This window comes from Ursus maritimus, unplaced genomic scaffold (genome assembly GCF_017311325.1).
Source record: "Ursus maritimus isolate PB19 unplaced genomic scaffold, ASM1731132v1 scaffold_10, whole genome shotgun sequence".
Classification (NCBI taxonomy): Eukaryota; Metazoa; Chordata; class Mammalia; order Carnivora; family Ursidae; genus Ursus; species Ursus maritimus.
Window position 1 is genome coordinate 10,534,336 of NW_024423344.1, and position 27,388 is coordinate 10,561,723.

Here is a 27,388-nt window from a genome sequence, read left to right on the forward strand (position 1 = left end):
AAGCTCTCAGCACCGCGGGAGCATCCCTGTGACTGAAGGCATCTCCCTGTCTGTGATCAGATGTGCGTGATGGCCTCGCCCCCTTAACCATGAGATCCTTGAGGGCAGGTGCTGTCTCTCTCCCATCAGTATCTCCTGCACCAAACAGGGGAAGTGCTCACTTAATAATGAATGTACAATATAAAAAATAATTTTCATATGCTGCTTTATTCTAGACAGGATTTGAGATGGCAAATGAGTAAAATCTACAAATACAGTCTCTGTCCCACTAAGACCGTCCATATCCTGAGAAGGTACACGTGTTCAGGACCCCAGGCAAACAAGCTCTTAGCCTGTGACCATCCTCCATGCTTCTCACTATAAATAGGGCTGATTGTGGCCGTTTGACAATACATATCAAGCACTTAGTATTACATCCTCACAAGTCTCCAAAGCAGAGTTTTCTCTTTTTACAGGTGAAGATACTGAGTCAAGGAAAGGTTAAGAAATGTGCCCAGAGAGGTGCCTGGCTGGCTCAGTCCGTTAAGCATCTACCTTTGGCTCAGATCGTGATCTCAGGGTCCTGGGATCGAGCCATCAGTGCGGAGTCTGCTTCTCCCTCGCCCTCAGCCCCTCCCCCAGTTTGTGATCTCTCTCTTTCTCTCTCTCAAATAAATAAATAAAATCTAAAAAAATTTAAGAAAAAAAAAGAAAAGAAAGAAAGAAAAAGAAATGTGTTCAGAGTCACACAACGTGTCAATAGGGAGAAAAGAGTCGATCCTGGAGACCTTCTATTTCTAAATCCTACGCTCCTTCCGCTGTGTCATGCCGCCTCTCTGTTTAAAGCTTGGCTTCTGACACGATGAGCGCTGCCAAAATTTTAAAACAGTTTGCTTATGTCATGGTCGGCAAGGGCTGTGGGTGGCACTGCAGTGTGGCTTTAAAGGAAGAGGCTGGAACTTATAGGCTGGCAGGATGTATCGCCTGAACTCTGATCACGCCCGTCCTTCCTCCCCAGCCCGCCCCTCCAGGCTCCCAGGCAGGAGGATGGAGCAAGCGTTGGAAGCGGTCTAGATGACACCTCGATCTGAGCTAGTGGGAGTGAACAGGCAACTTGGCTGCTTGCATCCTTTGCCCACGGGGGTCCACTGGAAACCACTGTGAGAGCTGCAAGCCCCTGGGAGAGAGGGTTCACTGCAAACCGCTTTGCCACTCATTGGTGGAAGCCTACCAGATCTCCCTTCCAGGAATGGTCTCGGTCTCAGAGCCTCTCAAGACAGAGGGGCCACACTGGGGTTCCAGTCTGTGCAGATGAGCCCTGGGAGGGAAAGAGTTGGGGAGAGATCACCCTGGGGAAAGACACAGTGACCCAGATCCCAGGTGAGCCCGAGTGGCACTAACTCCCACATGGGAACAGTCTGAGGGGACCCATCACTGCAAAATTCTGCTCCCCCTAGTATGCCTAGTGTGTTCAGAGAGCCCACCTCACTGTGGAAAAAAGCGGAGGAGGGGCACCTGGGTGGCGCAGTCGTTAAGTGTCTGCCTATGGCTCAGGGCCTGATCCCAAAATTCTGGGTTCGAGCCCCTCATCAGGCTCCTCGGCTGGTAGCCTGCTTCTTCCTCTCCCACTCCCCCTGCTTGTGTTCCCTCTGTCGCTGGCTGTCTCTATCTCTGGCAAATGAATAAATAAAATCTTTAAAAAAAAAAAAAAAAGCGGAGGGAAGACCCCAGACAGCAGCCTGTCAGATTTTATCAGCAGGGCAAACTCTCAAGCAAGACACATCAGCATGCTGTGGGCGTGTGACTGAGCCTAGCACTCGGGGGAAGGAAAAGGGAGAGGGGCCCGCAGACGGCCTGCTCTGTGCCGGGTCCTAGGGCTCAGGACTGCACCAGAAAGCAAGGTGAAAAATACAATCTACAGGGGCGCCTGGGTGGCTCAGTCGGTGAAGCATCTGCCTTCAGCTCAGGTCATGATCTCGGGGTCTTGGGATTGAGCCCCATGTCCGACTCCCAGCTCGGAAGTCAGTTTGCTCCTCCCTCTATCCCGCCCCCCACTCATGCTCTCTCTCTCTCTCTCAAATAAAATAAATAAAATCTTAAAAAAAAAAAAACAATCTACAACAGATGCCTCACTCAAAACCACTCCAAACTCTACTAGCAAGATTTCCTAGGCACTAAAGTCTGGAATGCTGAGTCTTCGTTTTCCAAACTCCCTTACCCTGGGGATTCCACAAGTAACCTTAGGTCGGTTGTGAAAACACCAGGCTATCCCAGACAGATGCTCTGGCCCGCGGTGGGATGTGAGCGCTGTCAGTGGCCCCCACGCTGCCCCTCTGGATACAGATCACGCAGGCAGGCGGGCCCGCAGGACCAGCCCGGAGGGTCCTTGGCTTCCTGCAGGATGGAAATCAGACACAAGCCCGCAGGAAATGAGAGCAGAGTTTATTGAAGATAAAGAAAGAGCAGATACAGAAGAGCATCTGGGGGACTCAGAAAGGAAAAGGAGAGAGAGTCTCATCTTTGCTTGGGGTCTGGGGTTTTTACTGAGAATTGTGGTCTGGTGCGTGTGTCTTCCCAGGCATCGGGAACAGAAAGGAGTGTTTCGGTATCCTCTATATGCTACTTATGCCCTGGAGCCAGGCGTCCTGGTGAGTCCGCGGTCTTGGAAAACCTTCATGTTGACCCTGCCCGGTCACTCTTTAGATCGTATCCATTGTGCTGGAAGACTCCAAAGAAATCGTTCATTAACTCCTTGACCTTTACAAGGAGGACATACGCGATCTGCTCTATAAGGCGCGTGTAAGGGGGCGGGCAGGGGGCGGGGAGACGTAGGTCCTCGCAAGAATAGAAGCAGGAAAAGGAGCAAAACAAGCAGTTTTTCCTGAGTTCCCATTACTTGCCCTGGCTCACACAGAGGTGGCGGTGCCTTGGGCCGTCTCCAGCAAGGGCAAGAAAGGCACTAAGGTCTAGTCAGTCTCTGACCTCCTGGGTGCGGTGCGCCAACCACGCAAGTACCTGGTGGTGCGGCTCTCCTGCCTGCGGTGGAGGCAGTGAGATTTGGGGCTTGACAGTGGAAGCAGCAGGCGCAGGAACGACCTGGCCAAGCCAGTTTTGCAGTGTGACGCTGGGAGCTGTGTCCAGGATGCCCAGTCTGGAGCCGCTGTCTTGAGCCCTTGTCACCATCCCGTAACCCAGTGGTTCCCAAAGGGCGGCCTCTGGCCCAGCAGTATCAGCAGCGCCTGGGACCTCGTTAGAAATGCAAATTCTCAGACCCTACACCAGGCCCACCGCATCAGAAACTCCGGGGCGGGGCCCCGTAATCTTGGCTTTAACAAACCTTTCTGCAGATTCTGATCCATGCTAAAGGTTAAGACGTCACTACGAGGCAACAGCCTGTAATAAATCCATTCCCTCCCAAACTAAGCAGAGCGGAACCCGTTGAGGGCAACTTCAGCCTAACCGGGTCACAGTCCCTGGGGAAGACACCCAGTTAGCACAAAATGACATGATGTCCTACACAAGAACAAAACAGGGCCCTTCACTCAGTCAAGAATGATGAACTACCAACTATATTTTTTAAAGATGTTATTTATTAATTTGTCCGAGAGAGCGCGCGCGCGCATGTGCACACAAGCAGGGGGCGTGGCAGGCAGAGGGACAAGCAGGCTCCCCACGGAGATCGTGCCCTAAACCCAGGCAGACGCTTAACCGACTGAGCCACCCCGGCGCTCCTCATCTATTTTTACTGTATATGTTTCCCAGAAATTCACAAATAAAACCTTAACAGATGAATTTCTAAAAATGAACATAAATAGACGTTCTAATGCTTTCTAACACCCCATGGGTGGCACTTCAGTGATCACTGGTCTAGAATGTAGGAAGATGTTTTCGCAGAATAGCAAAATTGAAGAAATTGAAATGATGGCGCCGGGTATGTTTGTGGAACCGTAAGGAGGTGAGTAAGAGTGACTGGAAAGAAGGAGGGGCTAATAGGAGATGATGATGGTGACAATGATGACAATGATGAGAACAGTTGTCATTATTATCAAGCAACGCACCTGGCCATTTAGCTCAGAAAACAACACTGTGAAGTAGAATTTTTACCCCCATTTTTCGGGTTGGGAAATTGAGGCTCAAATGTCTCCAGTCTAGTAAGTGGCAGAGCTGTGTTTTGAAACCAAAATCTGAGTCTTTTGACTGTCGGTTTCTGGCTTGGCCCCCTGTGTGGTTGGAAGAGCCATTTGCTGGGGCAGAGAATTCCAGAGGAGGGCCAGGTCTGCAGGCAAGACGATCAATTTTTTTTTATATTTGAGGTGTCCGTGAGATATCCCAGGGGAGCTTTCCAATATACAACTTAAAATATAAATCTGCAGAATGTGAGTCTGGCTGTAGATAAACACTTGGAAAACTCCAACTTCTTACAGAGGTTGAAGATTCTTGTTTTGATATGAATACCTTGATGGAAAGGAGCAAGTAGAAAGGGAAGGGGAAGAGACAAAGGAGAGGGAGGTAATGAACGGAGCAAGCTTTTTGATGAGCTAGGAGGGCAGGGGATGGACAGTACTAACAGGATCATTAGGTCTGGACAGAAATCAGACAGACCCAGTCTTGAACCCTAGCTCCAACTCCTACTAGCTACCCGACCATGGGAAGCACAAAGAACTTCACTGCCTTCACTTCCCCCTCCGTCAAATGAGGACAAGGACAGTATCTCTCTACCAGATAGAGATCTTCTGCAGATGAAATGAGAAATGGTATGAAGTGCATAGTGTTTGGCCCATAGAAAGAACTCAGTATTTGTAACTGTAATTATCTGGTCATTATGATAATTGGTATTGTTCTTCAAGCTAGGAAGGAAACAGGTAAGGATTAGTACAAATGTAGAAAACCTTATCGTTGGCGGAGTGTACCAGTTACAAAGTTCTCAGCTGATGACCTCTACTTTGGGGCCAAGCAGGGGGCAAAGTCCAGAACTAAGAGGGAGTGAGAGAAGCAGAGGCAGGGTAGGGGTTTAAACAGAAGTGCAGGGGCGCCTGGGTGGCTCAGTTGTTAAGCGTCTGCCTTCAGCTCAGGGCGTGATCCCAGGGTCCTAGGATCGAGCCCCGTATCAGGCTCCTCCACTTGGAGCCTGCTTCTTCCTCTCCCACTCCCCCTGCTTGTGTTCCCTCTCTCGCTGGCTGTCTCTCTCTCTGTCAAATAAATAAAATCTTAAAAAACAAAAAGCCATACATATAAGGACAACTGATTTATGACAACGATGCAAAGGCAATTCACCAGAGAAGGCACAATCTTTTTAACAAATGATACTGACACAACTCAACACCCACGTGCAAAAAAAAAATAAAAAAATTAAAGAATTTTGACTCATATCTCATACCACATATAAACATTAACTCAAAATGGGCTATAATCCTAAATATAAAACCTAACACTGTGACACTTTTTGAAGAAAACATAGAAGAAAATCTTGGTGACAAGATTAGGCAAAGATTTCTTACATGTGACACCACAAGCACAATCTATAAAAGGGAAGGTTGATAAATTGGATTTCATCAAAATTAAAAATTCTGCTCTTTGAAAGATGGTATTAAGAGAATGAAAACCCAAGTCACAGGCTAGAAAAAAATATTTGCCAAGTCTGTATCTGATAAAAGACCTGCATCCAGAATACATAATGAACTCTCAAAACCCAATAGCAAGAAAACAAACGACCCAGTTAAAAAATGGGCAAAAAGATCCGAGCAGACATGTCATCTAAAAAAAGATATGTGAACGGCAATGCCACTCAACATCATTAGGGAGATGCAAGTTCACATCTGATGCTATGCCACCGCATTCCTATCGGCACGGCTAAGTCAAAGGGCTCAACTCTTCCAGGTATTGGCAAAGATGGAGCCGAGCTGGAACCCTCACAGACCGCTGGTGATGGTGCAACATGGCAGAGCCATTTTGGGAAAAGTCTAGCAATTTTTAAAAGGTCAAACACCTTTCCATGTGATCCAACCATTTCAATTCTGTGTATTTTCCCGAACAAAAAGAAAGCATATGTCTACAGGAAGACTTGTGCACATATGTTTACAGCGGCTCAATTCCGAATCTCAAACAATTATAAACCAAAAACTTGATTAAATTGGGTAGAAAAGGAGAAAAAAAAACCCACTATGGTCAAAAGCAATAACTCAGAATCAACTAAAATCCATGTCAGTTTCTTGAAATTCCTATTCTAGGGCATTCCGATAATTAAGAAACGAAACCCTCATTTGAAAACAATGGGGACCCTCGCTATCATCAGAAAAGTTATTACAATATTTTCCTATTCTTAAAATAATATAACCTGGATAAGACAGTAAATAGAGACAATCTGGTACATAATCCCCCTATATCATCATCAATGAAAACTTTTTGATTAGAAAGAAAACGAAACAGGCCTTCAAGAGTCCTTTTGCAGGTGGACGGAGGGACTGTGGCGAACGCATACAATAGGACAGTAGTAGTAACGATCGAGACACACAACCACCTGGATGAATCTAAAGATAATTAGACAGAGTGAAAGCAATTAGGCGAAAAAGAATGCATGCTATATGATTCCATTTATACAAACCTCTAGAAGTGGCAGATTAATCTCTAGTGACAGAACGCAGATTCGGTGGTGGCCTGGAAAATGGGGAAGGGGAAGGGGAAGACAGAGAGAGTACCAGGGAGCTCAGGGAGACTCTTCAAGATGACAGATATGTTCATTATCCTGATGGTGTTGATGGGTTTATGAGCGTAGAGAGATGTCAACATTTATCAGATTGTACACTTCAATACGAACCGTTTATTGGATGTGAGTTACCCCTCAGTTAAGCTGTGAAAAAGAAAACAAGTAGACTCACTTCACGTGGTGATTTTTTTTAAAAAAATAGGTGCCCATTATCTTTTGTGAATGGATTGATCAAAATCACAACACGATTAGGGCTGAACCACGTGCTGTCTGCTAGGATGCCCTGACCGGGTGTCTTCAGCAACAGAGATTTATTGCCTTATAGCTCTGAGGGCTGGAAGTGCAAGATCAAGGTGTCAGCGGGGTTGGTTTCTTCTGAGTCCTGTCTCCTTGACTCGTAGATGGCCACCGCCATGGTCTCCCCTCTGTCCCTGCGCCTGCGCCTTAATAGCCTTTTCTTAGGAGGACACGAGTCATATGGGATTAGGTCCCACCCAAAAGGCTTCCTTTTAACTTAATCACCTCTTTAAAATCCTTGTCTCCAAATATCATCACATTCCGAGGTATTGGGGGTTGGGATTTCGACATGAGTGGGGTGGCGGTGGCGGTGGCAGGAGGGGACGGCACAAATCAGCCCATAATAAACACTGTTTTCCATTCATGTAACAGCACTGACTACACTGTTTTTTTAGATGTAGCCTAATTTCTTTGAGAATATTCTGGTTATGTGAATTGCACGATTAAAAGAAGAGAGAATTTCTTGAATTTGCAGTTCTACTGAACTACCAAAAGCTGTACCTGAGTCCCTAAAAAACCCACAGACAGACGAGATAAACCGGCAGAAGGAAATGTGATCCTTTGTGAGATGGTCGGGGAGGAACACGGTTGGAGACACAAAGGAAGGCCTGGAAGTTATTCATTCAAATAACAGGCAGTAGGAACAGGAAAAGCCACAGGATCACGAAGTAGCTTTTTCTTTATCCTCCGATCCTGTTCTACCATCCGCCTGCTTGGGTGGACCCAAATGCACTCAGGGTCACCCCGACCCCCAAAGGAAAGTCCTGACTTTACAATTTAAACAAATGGCCAAATTTGCAAGCGGAGCTCCTTCCTTGCTGTGGGGCCCAACTGGCAGCTGCTGCCTTTATGAGCCCCCCTTTCTGTTGATGCCAAGGGCAGGAAATTCAAGCCAGAGTCAGGCAGGTGGGGAGCTCAGGTGGGATGTAAAGCAGGATGCTCACTGGACACCCACCTGCTGAGTGGGGCCCAAGTGTGGGCCTTTGAAAAGCCCAAATTGCTAGTTCACACACTGCCTTGCAAGTGTTTTTGTTCAGATAATCAGGCAAAGCTCAGTTTAGAATTTGCATGGGTTTCTAATTCCAAAGCATTCTTGCTGGGCCTGTGATGGCCACTTCCTCTAAGGGCTGAGACCCTTGGACTTGCATGTCAAATGGGTGGGGGGAGGCTCGGTGGAGTGCTGGGAAAGGAGCACGTGTCTGCACCTGGGCTTGAGCCGAACTGCTTGTAAAGTGATACCGTGGGCGAGAGATCTGTCCTCCTAGCCTTTAGGTTTGCACTCTTATCTTGTACTACAACTAAAAGAATCCTAGTCACTTTCCAAAGTTTTCTTTAAAAGAAAAGGTAAATTACGTGCATTTAGTTAAACATTTGACCATCCTCCCCTACTTTACTGGAACACTGACGTGGAAGATTAGGGGGCTCAGAGGACGCTCGTGTGCCGCCGATTTGGGGAAGTCATGGTGTCTTCGGAGGCCTCTCTTCACAGGAACCGTTCTCTGATTTCTGTCTAAACCCGACAGAGTAAATTAGGAGGTAGAAACCTACCTGGTGTTGGGCTGGACACGAGATCGAGCGGACAACCAGAGGATTATGATTATTAGGGATTATTATTTTATTAATAATTATTATGGTGACCATTTATTGAATACCTACTATGTACCAAGCACTGTTCTAGCCCGTAATCTGTATGATTTCATCCTCGCCGCGCTAAGAAGTAGATAATAATATTCACCATTTTACAGTAAGAACATGAGGCTCAGGGAAATTCCCTGCCCAGGGACACACAAATCTTAAGCAGTGAAGTTGGATTTGGACTTAGATTTGTCTGATTTCAAAGCCCATCCTCTTTTCACCACCTCTTGCTTTTCTGGAAGACGGCTCTAAAAATATTTTGGACTGTACTTGAGTGCTATTTGGTGAGTTATTTTCATATGTCGATTTAGATTATAGCCTCCTTAATATGAAAGGATTGAGTCCTCTTCTGGCTTTTGCTTAGCAGAATACACAAAATACACAAAAGATCCATTCACAATGTTGCTTGAGGGTCTGTACCCTACCTTCGTCAGAGTGTTGTGCCAACACACAGCTCCTGGTTTTAAGATGTGCTGTTGTCTATAAGACTATTGTTGGGGGAAGCTGAGCCAAGGCCACATGGGAACCCTCTGTACTGTTTTTTGGAACTTTCCATGAGTCTTAGACTAGTTCAGAATACAAGATTTTGTTAACGTTATTTCATAATGATCATAAGGGGCACTGCGCTGGTATAGTACAAACAGATTTAGGCAAGTCAGGTCCCAGGTCTGAAAGTTGTTCTTCCCTAACTAGCTGCGTGGCTTTGTACGAGTCACCTGTCTACCTGAGGCCCAGCAACTGTGGTATCCAAGTCCCATTTTAGCATGAAGAGTTATGATTTCCGATATTTAAGAAAATACATTCTAGATTTCCTTTTTAGGATGCAAGAATGACTATCACATCTAACTTGCTTCCTCCCAAAATACACTAAAACTACAGTAAAGAGATTGTTTAAAGACACACCCCACACAGGCAGGCGGGACAGGAGAGGAGAAAACAGCAACAAAATATGAGAAGCTAGGAAGCAGGTGAGCGAGGGATAAAGGACTTACCGGCCTTGAGTGGGCAGTAGATAAAGTGAAGAATGAGCTCGTTTCACACAAGAGAATCTTCAAAAAACTCAGGAACCAACAGCACCAAGTACCTTTGGAAATGGAGGCATAAACAGGGTAGCTAAAATAAGGACTGGGTGAAAACCCCCCGAGACACAGATCTCTAGCTTTTTGCCCCCACTCTGTACATGGCGAGACTGCTTTGACCCCATCTAACCATAGTCTAGAGACTTCACCCTCCTAAGAGTGTAAAATAGAAGTCTGTGGACTGGGAACTTGGACATACCGCGTCAAAACCAAGAAGATCAAATGATAGTACCCACGGTAAGTGCCAGCTGCTGAGACTTCTGGCTCTCTTCCCCCAGCTTAGCTCCCAGAACTTTGGCCGCCAGATGTTAAGATTCCAAGCAGGAGACTAAAGTTCTGCTCTGGAGAGTCTGACCAGCCCAGGAGAAACCACCCAAAATATTGAAATTAGGGAATGTTCAACAAATAGTCCACCCAGCCAGCTCGCCCCACAGAGACGTTCACAGTCAGCAAACTCCTGTGTTGAGCTCAAGCCTCCAGTTAGCTTGTTGCTTCTCAGCTCTGTCATGGACGTAGCTCTACCACAAACAGAAGAAAAAGGCAACCTGGAGTCTATGAGGGAGAAGAAACTTTCCCCCAAATCATTAATATCCTCAAAGAGATGATAGAAGATTGAAGAAAAAAGACCGGAATGCTATAAAAAAGGAGAGGGGTGTCTGGGGGGCTCATTTGGTTGAGCGTCTGACTCTTGATTTTGGCTCAGGTCATGATCTCAGGGTTGTGGGATTGAGCCCCACATCAGGCTCCGCGCTCGGTGGGGAGTCTGCTTGAGGATTCGCTCCCTCCCTCCCCCTCTGTCCCTCCCCCACCCCACTCCCTCTCTCTCTCTCTCTCTCTCTAAAAAAAAAAAAGAAGAAAATATAAGAAAGAGAAGAAACATAGAGAACAATAGCCAAAAGAGCTCTTGGGAACTAAACACATGACTGCACAGATGACCAATTTAATAGAGAGACTGGAAAATAAAGTTGATGGTAAGTATCCCAGAAACTATAGCAAAAAGACAAAGAGATGGAAAATGAAGGAGAAGAGGAAAGTGGAGGATGAGTCCAGGAAGTCTGACATTTAAGTAATGGAAGAAATCTCAGAAAGGGAGAAGAGAGAAATAGAAGGAAAATCATCGACAAAATTATTCAAGTAGTTGTTCCAGAACAGGGCATGCCATTCTAGAATGAAAGTGTCCACCAAGTACCCAACACAATGGATGAAAATTGTCCAAGGACATCATTGGGCAATTTCTAACCACTGGGGACCCCCTGGGAACAAAAAAATGATCCTACGAGTTTCCAGGAAGACGAAATAGATCAATTACAAGGCTCAGGAAACATAGTGACTTCAGACTTCTAAAAGCAAAAAGACAAAGGACAGAGGGCCTGGCTCTGGCTACGATGGTGAACACACCCTCTGCCTGGACTCTCCCATGGACTGATTGCCTTTACAAAACCTGGGCAGAACGAGGCAGCATCTGTTCGGGGAATCTGAAAAGGAAACAGCTGCAGGCAGATTGAGAAAGGAGAACAGAATCCACAGTACCAGCAAACCAGCAGTACAAGTGTCATTTTTTCTTCTGGAAGACCCAGCCGTGACTCAAGCCAGCGTGACAGCAATGGCAACAGCAGCCTGAGGTGCCTAATAAGTGGAATATTATTCAGCAATCAAAAGGAACAAATTACTGGTTCATGCAATAGAATGTCTGACTCTTAGATACATTTTGCTAAGTGAAATAAGCCAGATCCAAAGACTATTATAGAATTCCATTCATTGCACTTTCTGGAAAAGGCGACGCTACAGGGACAGAAAACAGATCAGTGATTGCCAGGGGATGAGGTTCAGGGAGGGGTTGACTGCGGAAGGGAAATTTTGTGGTAGAATTATTCTGTGTCATGACTGTGGTGGCGGATACACAACTCTGTGCATTTGTCAAAACCCACAGTCTTTCTCTCTCTCTCAAATAAATAAAATCTTCAAAAAGCGGGGGGCGGCGTGCCTGGGTGGCTCAGTTGGTTAAGCGGCTGCTTCGGCCCTGGTCATGATCTCAGGGTCCTGGGATCGAGTGGGGAGTCTGCTTCTCCCTCTCCTCCCCCCACTCCCAGCTCATGTGCTCTCTCTTGCTCTCAAACAAACAAAATCTTAAACCAAAACGAAACAAAACAAAACCCTCAGACCTGTACACCGCAAAGTGTGAAGTTTGTTGTACGTAAATTCAAAAAACCAAATGAACCAGGGTGTGGGAGGGAACCCAAAAGGAATATACACCATAACAAATTAGCCTAAGTGTATTACAAAAGAATAACATAACCACTCAGAAAGGGGTGAAGAAAAGAACTTTGGAACTTTGAGAACAGTATTTTAACAGGAGACTGTAAGGCTTAAGACACAAAGAACTCTACGCAAATACTGCATGACAGTGAACTCGCTTCTCAGAAGACTGTGGGTTAGCAATTCTCAAATTACTTTACGCGTAGACTAGGGTTGAACAGAACAGCAAGAACAGCACTGATCATGAGAACCAGACTTCTCACCAGCAGAGAAAGAAGCTGCAGTTAGGGAAAGGGGAAAGGCTGGAATAAACCCTGTGGTGATGGGCTGGAATCAGGGCTATCAGTACAAACTTTCATGTTCTTTTAAATATGTACACAGGTCAATAGATGAAGAAATAAACAAATATGTGCATATACTTGGCTTATCACACATACATACATTTCTTAGCTCTGCCTGCTGAGAAGGCCTAGAAGCCACAACACCCCAACGCCAGGGAGCCCACCTAGTGCCCAGAGGTTGGTCTTTAAATACTGTGATCCTTTAAAGGGCACCAGTGCTCTTTGAGAAGTGGTCGATCCAGCTTGGAGAGCAGAGACATGAGACATCTTGTGGTGCCAACAGGCGAGAAAGTGCCCAAAGAAGCATGAAGGCACAGGAGTCAAAGAACACAGGACCCAACCTGAAAGCGCTTCCAATGGCCAAAGCTGGAACAATCTGAGGTACAATGTAAATGATAATATAATTAGATTAGAGCCCATAGAATAAAAGAAATAGCCATGAGTTCATACTAATATAAACACATGAATGAATGAATGAATGAATGAATGAATGAATGAATGGGGGAGAAAGGGGCAGCTCTTCCTTACAGAAGAATTCCAATTAACAATTGCAAAAGGAATAAGGAAAAGACAGACTCACCATTACAATGCCACAGAAATCACTTTTGCTGGCAAGATTCTCCAGCGGGTGTGCCAATTAGTGGGTGAAAATTTGAGAAGACACAGGATACTTGTACAATCTAACGGTATCTCCCTCAAGATATTTATTAACTTAAAAAAGAAAAAGCAGAGAAACCCAGCCCTTTAGTCTAGCAATCAAGGTAAACATCACCAGTTCTAGGAATTATCGACATCGTGAATCCCTTGGTCTGATGCACTGAGAAGAGCCTACCACGTCTACTGCGACCTTGCTAAAAACTCATGAGAAATCAACAGTCAAACCCAAATGGAGAGACATTCTACAAAATGACTGACTGGTGTTTTTTTTCCCTGACAGTGACAAAATCATGAACAACAAGGAAGGACTGAGGAATTGTCCGAGATTGGAGGAAACTAAGGAGAAATAATTAAATGCAATGTGGGATCCTGGGAAGGGGGCATTAGTGAAAAAACTGGCAAACTCCATATAAAGCCATAGTTTAGTTAATAGTATTAATTTCTTGCTTTTGATCATTGTACTGTAATTATATAAGATGTAAACATTAGAGGAGGTGGGGTGAGGGATATATAAAAATCCACTGTAGTATTTTTACTTTTCTGTAAGTCTAAAATTACTGCAAAATAAACCTTTTTCTTTAAGTACATACTGTGGGGCACCTGGCTGCTCCGTCAGAACATGGGACCCTTGATCTCAGGGTCATGAGTCTCAAGCCCCACGTGGGGTGTAACAAGTACTTAAATAAATTAAAAAAAAAAAAAACCTTTGGGGGCACCTGGGTGGCTCAGTAGTTAAGTGCCTGACTTTTGATTTTGGCTCAGGTCATGATGTCAGGGTCCTGAGACCCAGCCCCCAGTACAGCCCTGCACCGGACTCTGTGCTGGGCGTGGAGCCTGATTAGGATTCTCTCTTGCCCTCTCCCTCTGCCCCACCCCCCCTTAAATAAATAAATTAATATTGAAAATAAAAAACTTTAAAAAATACATACGATGTTAAAATGTCATTTTAGGGGCGCCTGGGTGGCTCAGTCGTTTTAGGCGTCTGCCTTCGGCTCAGGGTGTGATCCCGGGGTCTTGGGATCAAGCCCCACATCAGGCTCCTCCGCTTCTTTCTCTCCCACTCCCCCTGCTTGTGTTCCCTCTCTCGCTGGCTGTCTCTCTCTCTGTCAAATAAATAAATAAAATCTTTTAAAAAATAAATAAATAAAAATAAAATGTCGTTTTCATCCTCAGCCGACCTATCATAGCAACTTCTAAGGTTTACTCAGTAACGATGTGGACTCAACAGATGTAAGTTCCACCAGCGCCCAATCCTAACGGTGAATTCTGAGTTGGTGCCCGGGCCCGCTGCTTGGCCAATTCTCCTTGCTCATTTTTCTACATCGGCCAATAGGTTGGCTAGAATTCCAAGGCCCTGGACTTTGCTGGACTAGAAAAAGTTAGAGGAAAGGGAAGCAAATAGCCCCTGGGATGGAACCTGCTTCCCTGTGTGACTCTTTTTAAAAATTATCTAAAATAATTAAAAATAAATACATAAATAAATAAATACATAAATAAATTTTAAAAGATTTATTTATTTGTTTTAGAGAGCGAGAGAGAGAAAGCGCACAGGACCAGGGGGAGAGGCAGGGGCAGAGGGAGACAAGCAGACTCCCCACTGAGCAAGGAGCCCAACACAGGGCTGGATTCCCAGGACACTGAGATCTCCACCTGAGCCGAAATCACAAGTCAACCCACTGAGCCACCCAGGTGCCCCTTCCTGTGAACATCTAGGCTGCTTTCAGCTCCCACAATACAGAGCTCCGACCTCCAAGGGAGCCGCTCTTGCCTGGCGCCCGAAAGACTGCAGAAGGACCTAGTCCTGGTTGTAGCTGTACCATCTGTTGATGCCCTCGGATTTTAAAACCGATCCCCACGTTTACAGATCTGAGCTTACATGTCACGTGGGTGGGGCAATAACGAAGCAGCTGCCAGGCAGTTGCAAGATTCTTCGTGTTTAGAAGCTCCTTCGCATAGAAGCAGGCCAGGTCCTGTGTGTCATCCCAGTCGCCTGTTGAGGGCTTTCCACCGGCAGCCCTCAGACTGATGTCCATCAAACAGGCGTGCTTGAAAAGCAAGTCCACGCTCCTCCTCTTCGCTGATAAACGTTCTCTCGGGCATATTTCCCCCAACAAATCTGGTTTTTTTCTGCCCTGAAAACACACTGAGAGAGAGCATATCTGCAAATATGACAAGGCTCTCCTTAACTGTGTCTCCACCACCCCCTGCACTTTGAAGTCAGGCCCGTTCAAAGGGGGCCTTGTGCAGAGGAAATATCCATGGCCTGCAGCAAGCTCCAGCCTCTGTGTCTTCAAACTCCTGGCATGCTCCTGACGGAGGCTGGGAGACTCTCCGCTGATGCGAGCCTCTGAGCCATGACACTCTGAACCCTTTCGTTTCTCTCTATTGCTGTCCTATCTCTTGCTGATTATTGACCAAAGAAGCAAGACAGCTTTTATACATTATACAATTATCCTTTGTCCTTTCGAACCTTCTCTAATGTTGAATGACTCAGTCCATACACAAGGGCAACATTCATGATTTTTCACTGATTTCCATTTTTTTTAAATTATCTCTTGCTTGGAAATTGAATATATTAGTAAACCCTTGCATGGATACGATGGGGTTAAACATGTTTGCAAAACATCTCACGCTCACCAAGAGGCTTACGGCCAAGAATCCTGATGGGGCATTGGTGGTGAGCAGAACTTTCTCAGGACACCAGAGCTTTGCTGATAACCATGGAAGCGCACAAGGAGAGGGAGTCCATACTTCCCATAAAGAGCAAGAAGGATGATCTCGGCATCGTGAGTTCAAGCCCCATATTGGGTGTGGAGCCTACTTAAAAAAAAAATTTTTTTTTAAGCAAGAAGGAGACTCTAAAGTTGCTACTGGGTATACTGTTTCCAGAATCAACCAAGCAAGAGGCTCACACAATTATCTGGAGAATCTGGGCAGAGATCTACTTATCTACATTCAAACAAAACAATCATCATCATCATTGTCAAAGATCGGTCCAGAAATTTAAAAGTGGGTCACATGGGCTAAGCACTTACTATGCATCAAACACAGGCATTATCTCATGGAATTTTTTAAACAACTCTACGATATGGATATTCTCATTCCCATATGGCAAATAAGGAAACCGAGACACGGATAGGTAAAGTAACTTATCCAAAGTCCCACTGCAAATTAAGAGCAAAGCTGGGATTCAAACCGGGGTGTCTGACCACAGAACTCTAACCACCAAGCTGACCTTTTCAGGCACCCACCTCAACCTCAGGCTAACGGACTGGAGAAATGAGCGCCTGGAGAAATGAGCGCGTGTCTACTCTCAAAGGTTTTACCTTTTCCCCTGCAACACTCTCATGCAGGAGGCCTGGCGCCATGAGCCCCGTGTCTACCTTAGAACATTCCCACTGTGAGTCATCTCCCCAGGGGAGCCAAAAGCCACTCTGTCTCCTGCCCCCACACCTAAAGAATCAACACAGCTGGAAACTGCTGGTGGCCGTCTGCTGACAGGGCTCAGGAAGTGGCTCTCAACCGGGGGCAATGTTGCCCCCCTTCCCCCCCCCCGCCCCGGGACATTTGGCAATGGGTGAAGATATTATTGATGACCACAGTAGGGGTGGGGTGGGCGGGCAGAGGAAGCATTACATAGCAGCCAGGGGTCCCCATAAACATCCTACAAGGCACCACCCAGCCCCCAGACGTCAGTGGTGGAGAAGGGGAGAGACCCTGAGCTGAAGGAGTCAGTCATGCTTTGGAGCGCCCGTCCCCAGCCTGGCCTGGGAAGAAAACATCACGGCTACCGCAGTGGGGAAACTGGATCCGATGGGTTATCTCATGTGCAGGGGAGAGCTACCGCCTGCACTCGGGTTCTTTCCATCCAGCTAATTGGTGCATTTGCGGATTGTCTGAACTGACAGCCTCCTTTTCCCCATAAACAGCATGCTGGCAAGCCACTCCAAATTCAAAATACTGTCCTGACAAGCTAGGTGAGTGATTCAACAAGGTGACTCTTTTTTGCTGTGCAGACGACAAGCAGGTGGCATATTTTAGGGGCAATCCCTGGGGCGGCAAGAGGGAGTGCGAAGTGTGGCATCGCCAAGGTTACAGGAGCGTGGCCAGGTAAGGCAAGGAAAGAACATTAGCATCAGAGGGGCAGAGAGGAACTTGAAAGCTGCTCAAGGAATCCCGTTGGCTCCACTCCCTAATTATTTTAGCAGGCAGTGAGACCAGGCTCTGCAAGAACGGGCGGAAAGGAAGGGGAGCTATAACCGGATACCGCTGCAAATAACGTCAGCTCCCCCATAGAAACTCAAGCAAGACATGTGCTGCATTCTCTTCATGAAAAGTTGAAGATCAGAGTTCAGTCTGGAAAGAACCAGCCTGGGGAGTCAGCCGGTCCTGAGTTCCCGCTTTGAAATGCTGTGGCCATGTGACTGCAGGCAGAAAACCCTCTCCCTGCACAGCAGGGCTCGTCCTAGCAGCCGCTCCACAGGGTTCGTCCTGGGCAGTACAGGGTGTGATGTGTGTAACAAAAGCACTCGGTTGGGCTGGGCACAGAAAACACACAGAACAAATACACACGGAATCAATGCCCTGAGCCAGCTCCTCCCCTCCTCCCTTCCCTTGCACGTGTGGAGCGGGAGATTGGTTTTCCCTGAGAGCCTGGTTGGGTGAAGGGAACAGGCGAGGGGCTGAGTCAGAGCCCAGCAGAGGCTTTTTATTAATGGAATTTACTTCATTCCCACGAGATGTCCAGATAAGCAAGCTTGCCTCAAACAAGGATCTTGGATTCTGGGACCCAGAAAATGACTCCCTGAGATGTACTTGTTATGCACCCAGGGTCACCAGAAACCCATTTACCTTGAAGCTGCTGAAAAAGGAAGCTCCAAGCCTCTCACCCACGCAGGAGCCCCAGCAACACATTCATGGCCATTTGCTTTTGTAAACTTGGCGGTGGTAAGATACTCTGACCTTGATTGCTCTGATTGCCTCTTCCTACTCTGACTTCCTTTTGGCCACATTTCCCCCTCCTTTTGGGTGACTTTGGAGCAGACATGGGAATTTTGGGGATCGGGCTAAGAGGAACTGGAGTCAGAGATACCTTTACTTTGGGTTAAGAGATATTCATAAATTTGTGAACTATATTTACAGTTTAGTTACTGCCGGCTGTTCTCAAGTAGGGAAGTTTTCCAGCAATATTCCTACAGCCCACTGGGCTGACCCACCCGTCGTGGAGATAGGAAGGCTCGAATCAGAGGTCATATCGCAATAGGAGTGTGTCCTTCGGTGTCCGGCACCGAGGTAGTGTGGGCCTGCTGAGGAAAATCAAGATGTGGAACAGACAAGCCAGAACAGACTAATCAGAGACTAGCCCGGGCAAAATTTTTCCAACCATCAAACTTGTACAACTCTAGGCACATTTAAAGTTGATAACTGGTCAGAATGAATTTGAGACCACCTAAGAAATATGCCCCCCAAAATACAGGACAAAAAGGATATTATTAGAGATGTGGTAAGCAAATAATATGTATTTTTCTGAACTTGGGGGTACCTTAATACCTAATTTTGTATATATAATTTTATATCCTCTTCAAAGCCTCTCGGATTATATAAGCTTCAGGCCCTACAAAAAAACCTGGGCCTGGGACGCGTGGGTGGCTCAGTCGGTGAAGCCTCAGCCATCAGCTCAGGTCATGATCCCAGGACCCTGGGATGGAGCCCCGCGTTGGGCTCCCTGCTCAGTGGGGAGCCTGCTTCTCCCTCTCCCTCTGCCATTCTCCCTGCTCACACTCTCTCAAATAAATAAAATCTTTAAAAACAAAAACACCTGGGTCCATCCCTTAAAGTCAGGTACTTTCATCTTTTTCAAGAAGGGGGTGGTGAGCACAGAGACGACTGAACTCCCTAACAAACTCAATTTCCTGAAATAGTTCTATTTCAGGCAGACGGGGAACCTAGAAAACTGGGAATTCCTTGTGTATGTGTTCTTTCTGTAAAGATTTAAATTAAGTTCAGTGCATAAGGCTCCACACCATACTGGCGGATTTGCTCGCCAGGCTGAGTCCATATTGCACAGTGCTGGGGGAAAGTACTTTTTTTTTAATCGTGTGAAATAAAACACACCTAGCTTTAAAAAAAAAAAAAAAGTCAGTTTCTGCTTGTCTTTTATCTGTACTTTCTCTACCCCTTCCCTGCCAGAGATTCCAAACTTTCTTCACGCTCCCGATTGTCGCTTCTCCGCCCAAATCCAACAAACTCGGCGGGCTCATTACTGTTTGAAAGCACACAGTAACACTATACAAGTTGGAGAAAGTGAAAGAACTTCTTTCTAAATTCAAACGACTGAACAAGGAAACATTCAGGTAGGCAGAGCCCTTGTGTCTGTGCTTAACCACAGAAAGACTTAAAGGAACCACCTCTGGAGGCTGGTTTTCGTTCTAGTGAAAACGCCAGGAGCGCGCACAGGCTCACCCTGCCCTTGCCCACCCCGCACAGCCCCTCCCCGAACTCGGCCGCCCCTAGGAGCACGCACGTCACAAGGGAGAGCAAACGCGGCTCTCCGCTCGTGGCACCGCCGTGCCCTGCATTTCGCAAAGGCCCGGGCCCCGCGCCCGCTCGGCCGGCCCCTCCCTCCGCGCGCCGCCCGGGGGGATGCTCAGCCCCACCGCCCCTCCAGGTGGGGGACAGCGGGTGACCCTGAGCAAGTCTGTCCAGCGCGAACAGAACAACCCCGGCGGGGGGGGCGGGGGGCTGGCTCGTTTCCTTTGCTTGGAGAGCCCTTCGCAAGCTCGCCACACCCCACCCACCACGTATACCTTCTCTTCTACGGCTGCTGCTTTTACAAAAACAGAGCCGCGAGTCTTTAAAACCTGCATTTTCTCCCCGGGAGTGAGCATTAGTTAATGATTGCCAGCCGGTCTCCGGCTTTCGGCACCATGTGACCGGGCCACGTGACTTGGAGCCGGCTGCGGTTGTTCCTTGTATTTGAATAGAAAGATCAAGCTTATTATTGCACTAAAAGCCTGCGGATCTCTTCAGTGCAACGTGATTCCCAGGCCGGTTACACAACGCGCTGCAGCCCCGGGCTCCGGCTTCCAGCGCCCAGCCTGACCGCCTGCCTCCGCCCGGCGCAAGGAGCTGTTTTCCGAGGGACGTAAAACAAACATGGTTTTGTGTTTTCCAAAGTGAGAGTCCATTTTCCCCTCGGAAAATGGATGATGACCCTGAAAAATGAAGATTTCTCCGAGCCTTTTAATTAGGACAAGGTTAGGCGCCCTATTGCACGCACACAAATACAGGAAAAAACAGGAGATCCAATCCCCTTTGCAACTGAAGATTCAAGATTAATTTGACCTTTATTTCCCTGTCTCGCTGGAAAATCTTCAAAATACACTCTTCTACTTATAAAAAAAAATGTGAACTAATAATGACATTTTAAAATTTAAAATGTAAATGGCGGGTTCATTTTGTGTTTTTTCCCCTCTAAAATTTCTAGAACATTGACAGTTAAATTTTGATTCAGCACATCCAGCAAAGGAGAAAGCAGAAGGATTAGTCTCCCCCACTCCCCTCCCCCCGCCCCCCTACCCCTGGGGCCATAGAAGCCCGGGGATATTTTGCTTCCTCCTGTCTCTAAGGGTAGTCTTCAGTGATGACTCAGGGACAGGAGAAGGACCAGGGAGGAACAATAACATTGGTTATCTCTAGTCCAAGGTCTTCTCTCAATGGAACTGCATAGCGCTTTTCCGTGGCAGTCCCTTCTCCAGCAGCGTCTGTCTCTAGAACGGGAGGCCGGCCCATTCTCCAGCCCCGGCCAGATTTCAGCTGTGGATTCATTCATTCTACAAATACTGAGTGCCTCCCCTGCCTGGCACTGTTCCAGGTGCTGAGGAAGCAGCCGCGAACAAGGCGAACAAGGCGGCTGGCTCCCTGCTGCCGCGGGGCCTCACTCCAAGGGGGGAGAGTCATCTCCGAGGGGCCCAGCCCCGGAGGCCTGGCCTGGCCCGGAGGCGGGGCTGGGGCGGCACAGCACGTGGCACTCCCTTCTGCGCTACAGCCATTGCTCAGATGACAGGGCCACTAAAGATTCATTAATTTGTCAGCTGATGCTTTGGAAACAGAGGTCAGTCTTTGCTGGAAGATACAGGTGTGACCTTGTTTCTTAGACACCTTCCAGTCAGCCCTGAGGAGGCCTTGCGCGCCGTTTCTGATCCTCCACGGACAAGAGTCTTTGTGTAGACATCTCTCGGCTGCCAGTGGCGGGGCCAGAAATCCAGCAGAGCTGCTTGGGAGCGAGCCCTCCTTGAGCTGTGACCGACTCATTGCCAGAGTTCCAGCTGGAGCCTCAGTGCCTTCTGCTTCCCTGCGTCTCCATATCCCCCCCCTTTCCGAGGACACCCCGCAACTCTGGCAGGAGCTAGCCGAAAGGCCAGCCTGGCCACAGTGCCAGAGGGGTGAGGAATAGCCTTGGAGCCTTCCCAAGGACAGGACACCAATCCGTTTTCTGTTCCTTAATGACAGCTAGGTATGGGGCCTTCCCTACTTCCACGAGCCCTGGTGTGGATCAGAGAGTGAACGTGTGTTGTGGAAACGGCAGAGCTTTTGACATGCTGAGTAAGAACCCACTGGGGGATGGGAAGGCAGAGACAGAGGGAAAGAATGGAGCTATCAGGTTCTTAATGAAATCTTGATTGGATTTTGATGAATCCATCACTCAGTGGACACTCTTCTCTATGGAACCACATACCACACCAAGGCAAAGGGAACGTGGCAAGTTGAAACAAAAGTCAGAAATGCAGGCACGATGGCCTGGTGGCTGCAGATGGTCCTTTACACCAGGGCCTTGGAGAAGGTCCTTGATAGCCATGTACGACAAGCAGGATATTGGACCCTCACCACCCAGATGCAGCCTCCAACCACCCCCACCCCTGGCGTGTGCAGCGGAAGCAGGGGCAGCTCAAGCTGGAGAAAGAAGGGCACTGACACAGGCTCTGGCCCTGGAACTCAAGGTATTTTGAACCAAATTTCTTTCCCTTGTTTTCCTGAGAGGAACAGTACCTGCCATCTTTCTGCAGGTGGGGAACCTAAGGCAGAAGCATGCTAACACCCCCAGCATGAGAAGATCAAAGATACAGGTCGCCTGGGTCAAAGAGCAAATTCATGTCTTATCAGGTTCGCCTCTTACAAGGACCTGCGCCTGCACCACCAAGATTATCAGAATGGTGCGGCCTCTGCAGAAAACGATACGCAGTTCCTCAAAAAATGAAACACAGAATTGCCATATGATCCAGCAGCTCCACTCCGGGGTCTATATCCGCAAGAACTGAAAGCAGGCAGTCAAACAGACATTGGTACACCCCTGTTCCCAGCGGCATTAGTCATCATGGCCAAAGGGTGGAAACAGCCCAAGTGTCCGTGTATGAATGGACGAACGAAATGTGCTGCACACATACATTGGAATATTACTCAGCTTTAAAAAGGAGGGGAATTCTGACTTGTACAACACGGGCGAGCCTCGAGGACGTGATGCTAAGTGAAATAAATCCATCAAGTTACGTGAGGTACCTGGAGGAGTCCAATCCTTAGAGACAGAGAATAGAACGGTGGTCATCAGGGGCTGGATAGAGGGGAGAACGGTGAGTTAGTATTTAAGGGGGACGGAGTTTCGGTTTGGGAAGAGGAAGCAATTCTGGAGATGGTTGGTGGTGATTCACGGCACGAAAATGTACTTCATGCCACCGACGTGAACGCTGTAGGATGTTCAATGTTAAATTTGATGTGTGTGTTTTACCAAAATAAGAAAATAGAAAGGGTGTCCGAGTATCGCCTGCACGTTTTTAGAGCTTCAGGTAATCTCAAAAAATCTTTGTCCTGTGTATTGTCCCCTGTGGATCAGCAGGAGCCCTGGGAATGAATGACCCACCGATCCCATCCCTTCTGACGTCCAAGGAGATGAGATGATGTTGATCGTCTTGCCATCTCTCTTGTCCTTCAGCCTTGGTTCTGTGAGGCCCACAGCTCAGAGAGGGGCAGGCTCTGCTTCCATCCGACCATCCTCATCCTCCCCCAGTCCCTTCAGCCCATTGATCTGATTTGCTAGAAAGAGAATTGTGGCACAGAAGAAGAAAGATAAAGAATTAAACTCCACTGCCCAACCCGTCTTCACTGCCTCCAGTGGAAAATGTTCAAGATTTGGGATCAACTTTTTTGCCCGGACTAGTTAAGTTTTTTCTCACCTGTTAATAGATTTTGCAGGTCATAGGAAATACTTGATGGAATATTAGCAAAACAGCTGGGCTTCAAGGGATATGAGGGAAGAAGAATGAGAGGAGAGCATGGGAAGAGAGATTATAGACACCAAGTTTTAAATGCTCTCTGCCCTGGCTTTATGACCTAACGCACAGTAGAATAGTGCCTGTTCCTGGAAACCGTAAAGAATATCCTATTCTTAAAACGAAAAACAAAAACAAAGAAGAATATTCTATTCTTATATAAAGTTTGTTTTTCATAATTCTAAGCTTGAAACAAGCTCCATTGAACTTCTAGAAAAGGATAATCCTCATTGGGGAAAGGCCCCAGGCCTCCTTGGAAGAAGTAAAGCTGGTGGTTAGGATGGCCGCGAATTGTTGTCTGTATTAACTGCTGACAGTCGCCACGGGTAATCCATAAACACAAAAGCAGGTCCATATGGGGGACTTCTGTCACAGCTCTCCAGCACACTTGACCCCTTATCCTCCTTCATCAGGTCAGACCCATCCTGAGCCCGTGATGGAGAACCTCAAGTAGGCTGAAAAGTCTTTAGGAAAAATGTATGGATGACAAGGTCATAAAGATACCGCCTAAGCTCTCACGGACCTTGGTGGTCACGCTACATGGAAGAGTGCTTGCTTAGCTCCGTGCTTGGCACTTAACGAATGTCCACTTTATTGGGCGGCATTATTACTATCATTCTGGATGTCCCGCAGACACAGCAATCACATTTTTCAAGTCCCAAATTAAGAACTTTCGGAACAAGACTTGTACAGTCTACTCAGGCAGAGACCAAGATAGATTATTTCAATCCAAGGCCATCTGGAAAATTCCAGGCTGCGTGTAGCCAGTCTCATGGGCTCCCCATTAACAGACCACTCTAGCTAAAAACTATGAAATCTGCCCAAGTTCCCACATCTTTTGGGATCTACAAAGGTAGTTCGACCATGTACAAATCCTTGTTGTTGCCTTCAGTTCGATTCACGAAAACACTTCAAGCACCTGACTGTAAAGTATTGATTGAGTTGAGTGCCATGGGGGATAAACAAAGAAAAGAGATGGCCCAGTCCTCCCAGAATCTCAGGGACGTGAGGGGATGGGAAGGGCTGCCCTTGTGCTGAGCATGGGGGACTCAGGGGGAGCTCCAATTCACTATTTTTAAAATTTTGTAATTGAAGTATAATTGACATATACTAGTTTCAGATGTACAACATATGATTCGATAATTATATACAGTATGAAACGCTCACCATGATAAGTATTGTTACCATCTACCTCCATACAAAGTTATTACAATATTATTGACTATATTCCCTATGCTGCACCTTCCATACCCTTGACTTATTTACTTTGTAATTGGAATTTTGTACCTCTTCATCCCCTTCATCGATGTGGCCTATTCCACCCCCCCCACACCCCTCCCTTCTGGCAACTGCCAATTTACACTGCACATTTATGAATCTGTTTCTGTTTGTTGCTGCTTGTGTATTTATTCATTTGTTTTGTTTCTTAGATTCCAAATATAAGTGAAATCACAAAATATTTGTCTTTCCCTTTTTGGCTTATTTCGCTTAGCATAATGCCCTCTAGTTCTTTTTTTTTTTTTTTTTAAAGATTTTATTTATTTATTTGGCAGATATAGAGACAGCCAGCGAGAGAGGGAACACAAGCAGGGGGAGTGGGAGAGGAAGAAGCAGGCTCATAGCGGAGGAGCCTGACGTGGGGCTCGATCCCGGAACGCCGGGATCACGCCCTGAGCCGAAGGCAGCTGCTTAACCGCTGTGCCACTCAGGCGCCCCAATGCCCTCTAGTTCTATCTGTGTTGTCATGAATGACAAGATTTCAAGAGTTGAATGGATAAAGAAGATGTGGTATAGCTACACAATGGAATATTACTTGGCCATAAAAAAAGAATGAAATCTTGTCATTCAGATTCACTATTGGTCACTGATAATACCTGACCAGTGCCTCTAAGGCTTTTGATGGCATTTTAAGGTGTTTACACTTGATTAGGTCCCAGTAGGTACAGAGTGATTCCCATGCAAAACTGCAGGACAAAATGACAGAGGGAGAGCCTGGTCAAGGCCTCGAACATGACCAAGAGAATGACCATGGCCCAAGGTCAGATTCTCACACTGCCCAGAAGTTTCTCTTTTCCCTATACTTATAGATCTTTCAGGAGCCTTCCACATGGTCAAAATGGTCAAAAGGCTCCTACAGGGGGCACCTGGGTGGCTCAGTCGGTTGAGTGTCTGCCTTTGGCTCAGGTCATGATCCCAGGGGCCTGGGATCTAGTCCCACATGGGGTTCCGTGCTCAGCGGGGAGTCTGCTTCTCCCTCTGCCCCTCACCCCACTCATGCTTTCTCTCTCTCTCAAATAAGTAAAATCTTAAAAAAAAAAAAAAAAGTTCCCACAGGAGCCTTCCTGTCCTTGAACAACAAATTAGTGCTAATGTGTTAGCAGAGATGAATAGACTCCTACTTCCATAAGCCCCTCAGGCTTCGGATTTGGCAGTGGGCTGATGGAGTCCATCTCCTTTACCTTCACATGGAGCTGTCTCTGAGGGGAAATTTCTCTTCCTCGTAGTGGGTAGCCATTAGCACAAGAGCATTCCTACACCCCTTGGAAAAGCAGGCGGACAGCACTGTTGGGGCCCAGAAGTAGATGTGGGAGAACCGGCAGCGGGAACATCCCACAAAGCCGGTCCAGCTCAACTTATGATCCCAAAGTGAGAAGTAACATCACTTCTTCAACGTAGGAAACTAGAGCTTTCTTGGGTTTTTTTTCTTTACTACAGTCGTGGCCAAGTTTAAAACCAAAGACGTTCGTACGTACTTGGGGGTCCTTAGCTGACATAGGTGCTCATAGCATCAAAAAATGGAGAGTTTGAAGAATCTGGAGCAACCTGGCCGAGCGGTGATGCTGTGGGACAGGGTAGCTGCTGCCGACATGGATTTGGGGCCTTTCGGGCTCAGCTCACCAGGCCTTCTATATTCACTGATTAATCTTCCGACTTGAATTGTTTCCCAAACAGGCTCTGTCAGAAAGAAAGATTCATTCATTTATTCAACAACTATATTGATCCCGTACTATCAGCCAGAATGAATGAATGGTTTAGTGGGAAAGGTAGACGAAGCGATAGCGAGAGGCCCCCATGTGGTGTGTGCTAGGCAGGGAAGCCCGGGTGTTATGGAAGTCTGGGGGTGTGGGGGGCATCTCAGTCAGAGGGTCTGGTCACTGGAAAATGATTGGATACAGAAGGAAAAGTATAATTCTACAGACAAAGTGGAGGAAGGCATCCCAGGATGAGGGATCCACACGAATTAAATTAATGTGTGGAGGCATGAAATTAAGATATTGAATTCCGTCTGTCTCTGTGAGTTTGAGCAAGGTGGTCATCTTGGAACCACATCGACCCATCCTAGTCTTGTTTTTAAGTCTCAAAGGTGCAGCCTAGAGGAAATAGAAAACCAATCCTTGGGATTCTGAAATGGGGCCTCGACTGGCCTTTTACCCCACCTGGAGTAAAAAGGTGCAGGCCATCTAGTGGGGCTGCAGGGTGGGGGTGGCAGGTGCTAGATCTAGAAAGGAAGTTTGGGGACTAATGCCATTTTTAAAAATAAATAAATAAACAAATGTTTGTTTGTTTGTTTATTTTAAGTAAGCTCTCTGCCCAATGCGGTGCTTGAACTCACGACCCTGGAGATCAAGAGTCAAATGCTCTACCAACGCAGCCAGCCCACGCAGGTAGGGAACTAATTTCGAAGGGCCTCCTCGGTAATGCCAACAGGCTGCCACATGTCTCAGAAGCACAGAATTGTCTGTATGTCATCAACTTGTTCCATATTCAACTTGAGACACAAGGGCCATGTTTAAGCCAGAACAGGCATTGTTGAAAGTGGTGATTTGCCAATCATTCTTACCTTTAGGATAAGTGTAGGATAGTGAATGGGGAGGTTGGGGGCGGGGTGGCAGTCCTAGAGCTAAAGCCCTGCAGAAACGTTAGATGGCCACACGTGCCTTCATCAGCTTTCAGCTACATTAATGGAAAATGTCTTCCTACTCTCTTTAGTCTTCAGGTTTACTGTTGGCTCCCTTATGTACCTGAGGTTGGAATCCCAGATGGGGAGGTGATCTATCTTAAGCCACGTTCAAGGGAGGAACTTGCTTCTCAAGTCTCAATTCCAAGATAAATATGTCA

The 27,388-nt window shown here is 47.0% G+C and overlaps 1 long non-coding RNA gene across 3 annotated transcripts in view; it reads right to left on the bottom strand.

Moving 5' to 3' along the window:
* Positions 1 to 2,406: 2,406 nt before the first annotated feature.
* The window catches only part of LOC121100620, a 31,458-nt gene continuing 6,476 nt past the window's right edge, over positions 2,407 to 27,388 (bottom strand). Inside the window, exons 2-4 of one of the 3 annotated variants that reach the window (XR_005832352.1) lie at positions 26,023 to 26,224; positions 9,607 to 9,698; positions 2,407 to 2,697 (exon numbers count right to left, since the gene is read on the bottom strand). This is a non-coding gene — a long non-coding RNA (uncharacterized LOC121100620). Of the gene's footprint in view, positions 2,706 to 9,606; positions 9,699 to 22,006; positions 23,034 to 26,022; positions 26,225 to 27,388 lie in introns of those variants that run through there. The other 2 variants (XR_005832349.1, XR_005832351.1) reach the window with 2 other exon arrangements.